The 12,929-nt window shown below is 34.7% G+C and overlaps 1 long non-coding RNA gene across 1 annotated transcript in view; it reads left to right on the plus strand.

Moving 5' to 3' along the window:
* Window positions 1-12,929, plus strand: part of LOC140434367 (uncharacterized) — a 1,119,986-nt gene that overhangs the window by 1,091,758 nt on the left and 15,299 nt on the right. The gene's annotated exons all lie outside the window — the stretch shown is intronic.

Genomic DNA, 12,929 nt, shown 5'->3' on the forward strand with positions numbered 1-12,929 from the left:
ATCACTATCGTTTGTTAAACTGGCAATAACAAATTAGAGCTGATAAAATTGTAATTTAAATGCATGCCGCCGTTCGTGCAAATACATGATGTTTATAGTTATGGCAAGCGCGAACTATTTGTTTTGAATAATAGTGCTAATATTCTATAACTTGATGTGTGAGTTAGTGTTAATAATAGTAAATAGAATTAATTATTTTGCTAGTCAGTTATTCAGTACGCACAAAATATAATTACAGGTACTTCCTTCGGTTACATATAAACACCACAACAAGGCAGACACACACGCACATATATATATATATATATATATATATATATATATATATATATGTATATATATATGCATATATATATGCGTGTGCGTATATACATATATACCCTAAACAAAATATTAGTACATAATGATGAACATGTGATCAAATAAGTAAATACAATGAAAAAGAACGAATTAGGTGGCCAGTAACAGGGAAAGTAACAGATAAAAAACTCAACGCTGACGACCTAGCAATAGCAGATATTTCACAAAATGGCGCCTGATACCCAACTTTCCTCAAGTAAAATTGAGGAAAGCAGTTTTTATCACAATAACCGAAAGGCAAACTAAGAGTTAGAGGTCAAAAAGGGGAACATAGCACTACCTTACCAATCCTACCCAAAATATCCTGGGAATTACCTTAGACAGGACTCTGTCGTTTAAAAAACATCTACAAATAACTTCACAAAAAATAAGTACGTACTATAAGTGTGTGGATGTGCTACGAACATCTGTGGTAAGTTTGGTATACTCTGTGGCATAGTACTGTGCACCGGTATGACATAGTCGCCATGTGCAGATAGTGGATACGCAGCTTAATATAGCAATGAGAATAGTTAGCGGCTGCATCAAGACTATTTCACTAAATTGGCTTCCCATCCTCAGCCATACTCTCCATCTGTTCTACGAAGACAAAAGGCCAAAAGACAAAAAGGATAAAAGAGTGTTCGAAAATAAATAGTAATTTACAACTTCCAGTCCATGAAGACATCCCGAGTTTAGCAGCAAACCGGCTTCCATCCAGAAAACCACCAATAGCTAACAGCAGAGTATCTTGTTATCTCCAGGTGGCGCACGCTGTGGACTCAAGAAGGCCCATTCCAAAAGCCTGATGGCTTCAACCAGCTACGAAATATATGGAAGAGTCTTAATCGAATTATAAGGGGACATGCAGTATGCACACACAACCTACAAAAATGAGGAAAATGTGGTGCTCCAGATAAAACCATCCAACATATAGTGGAGACATGTGAATTGAGGGTATACCGAGGGGACCCAAAAGACTTCCCCACAAGTACATCTTCAAGTTTTGAATGGATAACTCAACGATCTGAAGATGTAACTTTTCATTTGTTTATATTATATTGTAATTGTATCTTGTCTAAATTTTGGTTTTTAGGTTAAACATTAGAGTTATTTATTTGGTTTTTGCCATCATCACTTTTATTTGTAAAATTATCATTACTTACTTTGTCACACATATTATTACTGGTTGTAGATGCTATTTTACACATTTTCGATTGAATTGCTTGATATTTACCTACCCTCTCATTGTCACTTGTGTCAGATGAAGTGTAAGAAGGAATATAATTTTATATTTTTATAATTTTTAGTATCACTACCCAAATATGACACTAATTCTTTAGAATGACCAGTTGTTCCAGAAGTTGAACTTATTTCTTTAATTTCACCATCAACTAACCACGTTTTCAATCCTCTTATATCACTTCCCACTGATTTTTTAAAATCCTTACTTTCAGTGTGTGATAAATACTCTGTCTTCGATATTTAATAAAACCGCCGAATTTTCATGTTAGCTAATAACCATATCAACTAACAGCTTTCCACGCGACATAGGTACTTTTTACGTTTTTACTAATAGTTTTCTTAAAAGAACCAAAGAACCACCTTGTTTTAGTAAAATGCACAACAATAAAATTAGGTTATGTTATCTGTTAGCTGGTAACCACAACTTGATATGTCTATAAAACATCCCCACATTTTAAATCTGATGGTAACAAAACTTGATATGTCGACTTATCAACTTTTGGCAAAAATTAAATTGAAGTAATTTAATATATCATGTTTAGTAGTTGACTTATATATCTTTAATAATATTTTCCTTAGACATATCAAGTTTTGGCATATAAAAATATAACTTTAAGCATAAATCATGATTCGCAAAGCTGAAAACCGTAATTTTTGACATATCAACTTTTCGCAAATAGCCACAGAATTTATCATTACAATATGATAACAGTCAATGATATTGACAATATAATATTCCTTGAAAAAATTCCTTCTTAACCCTTAATCGCAATAAACAATTTTTTTTTGAGACTTGCTGTAAATTTAGTAAACTTTACAAATTTATATCAATATTGAAATCGATACAATTGCTCTTTCGTTTAACCTGATATCATCAAGCAGGAAGTCCTAAATTTAAACCCACGCATGGAAGATACTTCCTTATAGATCGGCGTTAGCCTGAACCGTTTAAACCTGTATATCTGCGGATAAATCGCGCAATAATATAGGGTGAGGCGTAATATCTGCTACGCAAAGCACCCATCTCAGTATCGTAATGAGGTCGGTTAGTAGTTAGCAAAAGTGGTAACGGCGCGTTAAAATGTCGTAAAACGGCTTTTTATTATCCTTTCGAGTTCCTTAGTGGACGGGACTCCCATACGTTGCGTATGTTTGTATTGCAGTAAATTGTTGGTCACCTGTGTAAGAAAAAGGACATGTATATTGTATTTAGTTCAAAAATACAGAAGAAGTTAAAAACTAAAATAATGTACAATATTTCAATTGATATTTTTTAGACAAGAGTGGAAAGGATTATTTCAAGAGTAACTGGAATGTAATGTTGATACAAATGAAAAAATATATATAAGTATTCGTCAAAATTACAAAGTTGTAATTTTGAAGTTGTGTATTGAACTGCGTATTATTCCTATAAATAAATTATACTATATCTCGCTTGTTGAATGCATTAGGGGCAAAATTCAAATAATAAAATAATGAGAAATCTTACAAAAATTGATCAAAACAATAAGGAAACTATATTAAAAAACACAAAGAGTTCAGCAAAATTCTATGATACTGAAAATACAGAAAAATTAATCACGCGGACAGTTTATTAGGTTTTTTTGTTAAATACACTCCTTAACGTATACCTTTGGCTAAGGGAGAAGCGATATTCAATGAATATTGGCTAATGGGTACATACCAAAAAAAGTCTGCTTACATGTCATCATTAATAGAGATTGAAGAAAAAGCTACAATAAAAAAACGGACTTCAGTAGGTGATACAAATATTAATGTAACAATAAAACACTGAAAACTTTGTTTCCAAAACTTCCACAAAATTTATTATAAAATCACTACTCATCAAGTTGAGAAAGGCACTCTGCCGAAACAGCTGTGGTGATAAGATTTTATAATAAATTTTGTGGAAGTTTTGTAAACCAAGTTTTCAGTGTTTTATTGTTACATAAAATAAATTTCTATCAAGTAACGGTCGAATCCATTACAAATATTAATGATGTACCTGAAACAGCTATACCTAAAAATATCCGATGACATGGCTATATTCGCGACCCTCCAATTATAAAACTGGTTGGACACTGGTCTTCCTGGCCTGAAAGGCATACGACCGTAAGCGACTCTACTGCCCCTACAAGTCCGACACCAAAATGAGGGTGGCGCGATGCATAGAGCATCGCGGGGCTCCACCCTCCCCGTAGTACCTGTGTTGCGATTACGCACACCCGTCCGTTAGTCCTCCTGGGACGGAAAGGTGACGCAGGCAGAGGAATTCCACCTCGCACGTAGACAGGTCGCCGCCGAGGAGCTCTCCTGTACCACTCTTAAATCTCCAAGGTGGGTACGTTCCGAGACACCGGCGCCCCTAATGGTGGTGCGGGCCGAAAGAGGTGCTTATGGGCTTAGCTCGTTCAACCTCATCTGGTTCTTATGGAATGAGAGGAGAGTGGTCCCACGAGAGTCTCGTCTCGGATACTAGGAGCGTAGACCGGTGGCCGTGATGCCTAAGCACCCCGAGTGCGTTTCTACAGACCCGACACCTCAAGAGCCGTCTCTCCACCTCTCGATTCCTACCCATTAGTTTCCTCTTACGACAGGCAGGGCTTTCTGCCCTCGGCTGTATTCTTATCTCCGCGAGCCGAACAAAAGGAAGGAAATAAAAAACCATATTTTGTCTTTTTCGTCGTATGAAAGTCACTACACCATAGTGTAACCATAGTGTGAAAGAGTACATCAAAGAAGTATTTGCCTTCCCACCTAACAATCACCAAAATTTATCAACTATTTTGTGATATGTACTTCAAACCCGCTTCAATAAAAATTTACAGCCAATAATTTAACAAATTAGGGTTATGTTTCAAAAAACCCCGTATTGATAAATGCTATACTTGTGATAAGTTCAAAATGCAAATTCAACTTTGTCAAGATGAGCAAACAAAAACTGAAATAACTTCACATGATAATCATAAAATGACAGCAGATCAAGCTTACGAATCGAAAAAAAAAATGAAACACAGATGTATCAAAATGATAGTACCGTACAAGTGTACGAAGATCTGCGAAGAAGGACGAATATTGCTGATGTTGTGGAACGCATAGCGGAACATAAATGGAATTGGGCAGGCCATGCAGCGAGAATGCATGACTCACGATGGACGAGTAAAATTACACATTGGAGGCCAAGAGTAGACGAACGTACTAGAGGAAGACCACCTACACGTTGGGCTGACGACATCAGGCTTATCACGAAAAATTGGCAACAAAGAGCACAAAATCGCAAAGAATGGATGAGTTTAAGGAAGGCCTATGTCCAGCAGTGGACGTGATAAATGAAGGCTGGATGATGATGATCTACAAGTGTATACATTTGATTTACAACAGTGTTTACCGACTCCATCATTGACTTCTTCTTTAGCTTTCTATAAACGTCAGTTGTGAACGTTCAATTTGACTATACATGACAATAAGATCGGAAGAGCAGTATGTTGTGTGTGGTATGAAACTATTGCTGCTCGAGGAGCGAATCAGATTGCACCTTGTCTTTTTTAACATCTTTAAACAAACCTACCTAATAACACAAGAATGTAATATGTTACTCTGATACCTGTAGAGGTCAGAATAGAAAAAAAACTAGAGACAAAATAAAATAAATAAATAAAGTTGCTGTATATGAAAAAACTTACATAAAGGAACGATGGTGGTCTATCAGGACAAAGTAATTTTTAAAAAAAAATATTTTTTTTTTGTAAAATAGGTAATGTAGGTGTGTTTATTTTTGTTAAAGGTACTGAAAATCCCGTCAATGTAGATTATTTATTTGTAAGAAAATAACGTCTTACGTCGTAGGCTTGTAACCGTCGAACGGAGTATTAAGTCACCTCATAAATTCATCTATCACCTCCTACAGGCATGCAACCTCACTGTCCAAAATATTTGAAACATTACGATGTGACATTTGGTGTAACGCCAGTTGAGAGCAAAATAAGAGATTAGTTGAAAATAGTTAGGGCAATATTACCAGCGAAACGGTAATCACTAAATACGGAGAAGGGCCTTGTTCAAAATGAAGGAGTACAGTAAGAATAACGAAAATGACATTCCTCCTAAATTTACCTAGACTTCTCTCAAATTAATTTATTCCTTGAAAATGTATGTGCTTCAAGTGCTATGGCTTCATTTGATTTTTGAATAAATAAACATCTGATTTTTCTAATAATATTTTATACACACTTACATTGTAAATAACCTCATTGTATCAAAGAGACTAGACTATTTTTTATATATAACACTTTCTGTATTCAAGATCAATAATTGATTCATTAAAATACATACAAATGTTTTTTCCGTCCCCATTGATAGCGCTGAGATCATCAATTAATTCTTGATATATTCTAGGAAATGCAAAACTGGAAAGTGTTAGTGTTATCTTACACAGCCATTCGTATAAACAAACAAAAGTCACGACCCCCGCAAATTTATCGTCTTTAACGCCACTTCGCAGTCTAATGAAATTTATGGGATTTTTTGTTTACGTTATGGACAAATAGATCAATAAATCAATAAATATTGCGGAATTCTTGGTACTTAAGCAATTCGTAAAACTAGATATTGTTCATGAATGGAAGTATTAATATGGATAAGTTAATGCGTTTTAATACGATATAATTATTTTAAGATAAATGATTCAATTCCAATAGTTTATTTAGCACAAGAAAAGCAGTTGATATTTTATTGTTCCAGTTTTAAAGTTAAAATAAAATCATTTGGTTATCCATTTATTATTGTATCACACACTGAGAAACCATGGAATAAGAAATCTCATCCATTATCGTTTTATATGTGGCAAAAGACCGGGCGTGTGAAGATGTCACCTTATAGGAGGTCTTTTGCCACATATAAAGTGATATATTTTTTAATACTCTACTTCTTCTTCAAGTGCGATAATTTGAGATTGTGAGCAGCGTGGCCCCAAAGTGATATAACCCCATAAAAGAAGGCCCGTGTTCGTACTGTAATTGTAATTTCAAATAATATTCCTACTTTTTTCTTCAGTTCTAGTTAGAGCTTTCTTCTCGATTATCTTTAGCCTTCTGTTCATATTATTTCGTCCGTTTTTGTTTTGTATTATTTTTAGCAATCTATTTGTATCATGTTTATCCTAGCATTATTGTAGACATCTTTTTCTTAGGTAACTTTTAATGTACCTATCTATTCAATGGATGCAGGTGTTTCAAATACATAAAAATAATTCCTTGGCCATTCAACTTTTCCTAGTTTACTCTTAATACCTTTAATCTCAATTCTTTAATCTAAATGGCTAAGAAGAGACTGGATAGCACATTGAAGAAAATAACTAAAGATGGATATCTTAAAGCCTACTGCCAAATATTTGAGGAGTGACTAGATGAAAATATAATTGAGGAAGTGTTAGAAGAGCAGCCAAGCCAAGAAGGTCATTATTTACCTCACAGGCCAGTAGTTAAGCCAAAAAGCGCATCTAAAAATATCAGACCAACTTTTGACGCTTCAGCTAAGGAAAAAAACTTCAGTGCCTTGAAAAGAGGGTTAACTTGATTGAATTGATTCCTGCTATTTTATTAAGATTCAGAGAACAAGAAATTGGAGTACATAAATATGACAGAGATTTTCTTCGTTTGCTTTGGATAGATGATGCGGAGAACGAAAAGGTTTACCGCCACTGTCGTGTGGTATTCGGGATTAGCAGTAGTCCATTTTTATTAGGGGATTCGCTGGAACATCATTTTTCTTTGATATTAAGAAATTGTGCGTCAAAACTGCTGACTGTTTTAGAAGACACCATTGTAAAATTGTCCCAATAGTTTTTACGTTGATAATTGCGTTATTATTGTTGTTAATAAACAGGAACTGAGAACCTTTATAGAAGAGTCAAATATAATAATCGCTGAAGGCAAGTTTGATCTTAGATGGTGGGAGTCCCCGATGACACTATTGACGCCTCTATCCAGGTTTTGGGAATAAAGTGGAATAAAATGGATGCCACGTTATGTCGAAGACAAGAGGATGAAAATACAAGTCAACCTTTTAATAAACCTATAACTAAACTAGTCATACTCTTACAAGCGCAGCAGCTGTTTGATCCTATTGGGTATTCTTGTCCAGCTACGTTAATTTCAAAGATGTCACTTCAGAAAACATGGAAACAACAACTGCCTTGGGATTCGCCGGTTGGTTATGCAATAGAAACATATTTTCGGAATTGGATCAAGGAGCTTCCATATTTAGCTGCGATTAAAATTCCTCGGTAGATAAATGCAGGTCCCAAGGAAGCTGAAGAATTTACCTTGCATACATATTGTGAAATGCTGGCAATTATGCATATTCCGCAGTAACCTTTTAAAGAAGTGTCCGGAATGGACAGTGTATTTGTAAATATTTTAGCAGGTAAATTCAGAGTAGTACCCTTAAAGACATTGTCGATACCCCGACTTGAATTAATGGCTGCAGTTATCGCTGTTCGATTATATGTTACGGTTAGAGAAAATTTTAACATTGAATTAGACGAATATTTCTGGAACGATTCAATAACGGTGCTGTCTTGGAAAATTGGTAACCCCGTTTTTTTCTGCGATTGGTTTAATGAACTCTCATAGAACAATAAAAGGATGTGTTTTTTTTTTGTGAAAATGCACACGAAAGCTGCTACTGCTTTAAAGCTAAGAAAGTGAATAACCAAAAAGTAAATATTTTGACAGAAAAAGGTGCTTGTTTTCGCTGTTTAAAAATCGGACACCAATCTCGAAAATACCGCGGTCAATTAAGTTGTTTACTTTGTCATAAATAAATCATATGTGACTTTAATGTGCAGAGGCAGAGACCTTTCGATGAACAAAGTAAAAAAGTAAGATGAAAATTAGAGAATGATGGTTAAGCTGAGGCGCAATCATTATTTTTTATTCACGTTGTTATTTAAGAGATTCTTAAGAAATAATCATCATCATAAGTGTCTCGACAATCCGTTGTGGATCTTGGCCTGCTCACCAAGAAGTCGCTACTCCTGTCGATTCCTGGCAACTTCACTCCATCTTCTGACCGTTAGAATCTGTACGTCTTCTTCCACATAATTAATCCATCTCCCTCGTGGTCGTCCTCTACTTCTTGTGCCCTCGGGTTTTGAAAATGGTAATCTCTTCGTATATTCGTGATCTGACATCCTAGCAATATGTCCAGTCCATCTAAGTCTCTGCACTTTAACGAATTTCACAATATCTGGATCGGTGTATACTTGATATAGTTCAAAGTTTTATCTTCGACGCCATAGCCCATTTTCATTTACGGCCCCAAAAATCTTTCTAAAATTTTTCTCTCAAAAATACCAAGAAATCTTTCATCATTTTGAGATATGGTCCACGTTTCAGCCCCATATATCAAAAACCGGTCTTATTAAGGTCTTGTATATATTGAGCTTTACTGCACGTTTTATATTTTTATTTTTTAAATGTTTCTGGAGACCGTGAACAGTTCTGTTTGCTGTTGCTATGCGTCTTTTTATTTCGTCGCTTGTCGTGTGTGTTGCATTTACTAGCGATTCAAGATATGTACATTCTTTGACTTGCTCAAAGGTATGGGTATTAATTTGAATTCTCTGTTGGATATTTCGGAGGTTTTTAGACACCAACATATATTTGGTTTTTTCCTCGTTTACACAAGTTTACTACTCGTTTAACTTCTAATTCACTTGCCGCGTCCGCAAGCCTTGTAAAACACTGCACCATGTCTCTCATACTTCTGCCCAATATAACTATATCGTCAGCGAATGCGAGAATTTGCGTCTATCAATTAAAAATAGTTCCTTTCATTTTAATATTTAATTGTCTGATTGCATTTTTCAAGAAAATATTAAAGAGGAGAAGCGCGCCCCCTCTCTTAAACCATTTATATAGCCATAGGCTGCTTTATATACACAGACGCACTGTATGTGAAATCAAATCTTAACTGTCTTTTACCTTTCCTTTTATTCCGATATACTTGTACGAGTACAAGAAACCAATTCGTTAAGGATTTTTACTTAGTTGAGGAGATGTGTTTGCATATCTCCTCAACTAAGTTTGATATGTGGAATGCAATTTTTACATTCCCCATGTCTCTAATAACATCTTTATCAACGTCTGTTTTGCCTTGCAATTCTTAGAAGGCACAGATTAAAGCAAAAATTTAAATTTGGTTTCGAAAATTAGTACGGATTTTAATATCAGATGTCGCTATTTGCGTCTATACGAAGCCATGTTAGAGTTGCTTCCTAAGACAAAAAATATGTATTTTCACGCTCAGAGCGACTGTGAATAGCCGTCTCTGATGAACCCTATTAGGGCGAAATACGTATAAGGTGGATACACAGACGCACTGTTCGTGAAATCAAATCTAACTGTCTTTTTCCTTCTTTTCCTTCCCTTTAAGTCTTATTCGACATATCCTATGATCAATAGCTTTGAAATCAATTACACTATGTTCGACTTTGCTGCTTACGATAAATCCGGTACCAAATTCGTGTCAAGTAGGATGTACACTGTAGTAAATATTACAGTTACTATTTTCCAGGATGCCTGAGCTAGTCCACCTCATTTCCTTTAAAGCATTGGTATCTGCTTTGGCTTTATTTATTTCTTGTATGAGCAGAGCCGTGGCTCCAGGCTGATAAAGGCTTCTTTTTTTAAATCATTATCCTTATTTCGTTTGCGAGTTCGTCGTAGGGTAGACTGTCCGGTTTCTCTTTATAGCTCTCATAACAAAAGGTTTTTTACATGGTTGAGTAAACCCAACGACAAACTCCCTTTCCCTCTCGCAAATTTCAGTTTCCAACATAACTTTCCACCCGGGTTGGATACCGGATCTCCATTTGGGTTGTTCGGTTTACAGGGGACACCAGCGTGAAGGTGAGAGTCAGATTTAAGTAGAAGAGGCTAATTGGAGTAAACTGGAATCAACTCCCATGTTTTCGCATTCTACCCTTTATCCTCCTCTTTAGAAATAACCGTTTCGTTATTTTTTGAGTAACTAACTTTTTATATGTTATTTTTGAAACTGCTTTTTTAGTTAATAGAAGTTTTTTTGCTAACATTAGACTTTTATTTTCAGTCGAACCGTGTACTTGGTGTATAACGGTTAGTTTTACATCATTGCATCTCACAATCACTGTTTTTCCCTTATAATCATACTCGTTCGTTTTCTTTTTATGTTTAATACATATATTTATTTTCATTTTAGTGTGTAGAGTGGTTTATTTATTGTAAATAATTATTAGGTTAACGTGGTTTATCTGTCTCTCTCTCTCTCTCTTTATATTTTTATAGGCTATTTTTAAAATATTTGAAACCATAATTTTATTAATTAAAAATAAAGTTCACTACACTTTTACGTCTAGTTTACGTTCACTTTTCAGAAAAGCATTTTCGGGAGTTCGTTCTTTGTGAATAAAGGTTACTTAACGAGTAGAGCCTTTTATAATGAACATGTAATCAAGTCTGATGTAGATAAAGACTGTTACTGTTAATTTACTGCTCACTAAGCGTGTTTGAGGTTAATTGTATGAAAAAAAGCAACTGAATTTGCATATCGGTAATGAAATATGCGCGTACACCAAACAGGGTCTATTTGGGCTTAACTTTGATTAAAATCTTTGATGTATTCCGAGTTTGAAAAATGTAGTTTGCGAAACAACCTCATTTTATAATAATTATCTACACTTATAACGTACAATGTAAAAAAATTTAATCTAAATAATTGTAAGTTCAGACGAGTGTAGTATGAACTTTGCACTATATTTAAAATTTCTAATCTACAGACTAGACACCATCTAATGTGCTATTCTGCAAAAATAAAAAAATAATATTTTGATTTTTAACATTACCCTTTCACAACATTACACAACATGATTTTAACATTACACAACACAGGATGGTCACTGCAAAACTGGAAGATGAAAAAATGGAGGAAGTGGAAAGAAAAGAGTACAAGAAAGTAAATGTAAACAAACTAAAGATAAAAAGTGTGCGAGAATTTTACACGGAGGAAACTAACAAAAGACTGAGACAAATAGAGTGCCAAAAAGAAACATGGACAATGGAAGAAAGATGGAATACATACAGTGAAGTATTAAAGACAACAGCAACTGAAGTGTGTGGAATCAAAAAATATAATAAACAGATGAAAAGGACAAGATGGTGGAATAAAGAAGTGAAGACAGAAATAAAAAAGAAGAAAATAGCATGGAAAAAATACATCGAAACGGGATTAGAAGAAGATAAAGAAAAATACTATAGGCAGAGACGATTGGCAAAAAAGACAGTCACACAAGCAAAAGCAAAAACATGGAAAGAATTTGGAGAAGAACTTCAGGAAGAATATATATAACAAATAATAGAAACTTTTGGACGACAATACGACACGTAAGGCAGGGAAAACGAAAGGAAATAAACGCAGTAAGAGATACTTCAAACCAAATACAAATAAGCCCAGAACAAATAGCTAGGGTATGGAAAGAATATTATGAGAAAAAATTTGATACCGAAATGATAAAGGAAGACAATATAATCAATGAAGGCGAAGAAAACACAGAGCCATAGCAAATAAGAAGAGAAGAAGTAATAGAAGGATTATCAAATATAAAAATAGGCAAGGCAGGTGGAGATGATGAAATTGAACCGGAAATGGTAAAATACATGGGAGAAGAAGGAATAAACTGGCTATGGAAAATATATAAAGAGGCGTGGGAAAACCAAACAATCCCTAAAGACTGGCAGAACAATATCATCGTGCCAATATACAAAAAAGGAGAACATGTAAACTGCGACAACTATAGAGTAATATGTCTGTCATCAGTATGCTTTAAAATATATACGAAAATAATAGAGAAGAGACTGAGACAATAAGTAGAAATGGTATTGGGAGAAGAACAAACGGCATTTAGACCGGGAAGACAGACAAATGTCAACATATATATCATTAGAAACCTAATAGAAAGAAGCATAGATACGGGGGAAAAACTAATATTAGCATTCATAGACCTAAGAGCAGCATTTGACACGATAGAAAGACATATTATAGCGAAATGCTTGAGGAAAATAAACGTACCTAATGCATTGATAAAAATTATAGAAAGTACTTACAAAGAGGTAAAAGGAAGGGTACAAATAACAGGGAAAAGATCGGAAGCATTTAATTGGAAGAGAGGTATTAAACAAGGAGATAGTCTCAGCCCTTTGCTATTCATAATAGTAATGAACGAATTGATAAGAAACACTAGAGTCAGAACTAATCAACTACAGACAATAATAGGTTACCGCATATTACAACCGGTAACAATAGAG

Source organism: Diabrotica undecimpunctata, chromosome 2 (assembly GCF_040954645.1).
Source record: "Diabrotica undecimpunctata isolate CICGRU chromosome 2, icDiaUnde3, whole genome shotgun sequence".
Taxonomy (NCBI): Eukaryota; Metazoa; Arthropoda; class Insecta; order Coleoptera; family Chrysomelidae; genus Diabrotica; species Diabrotica undecimpunctata.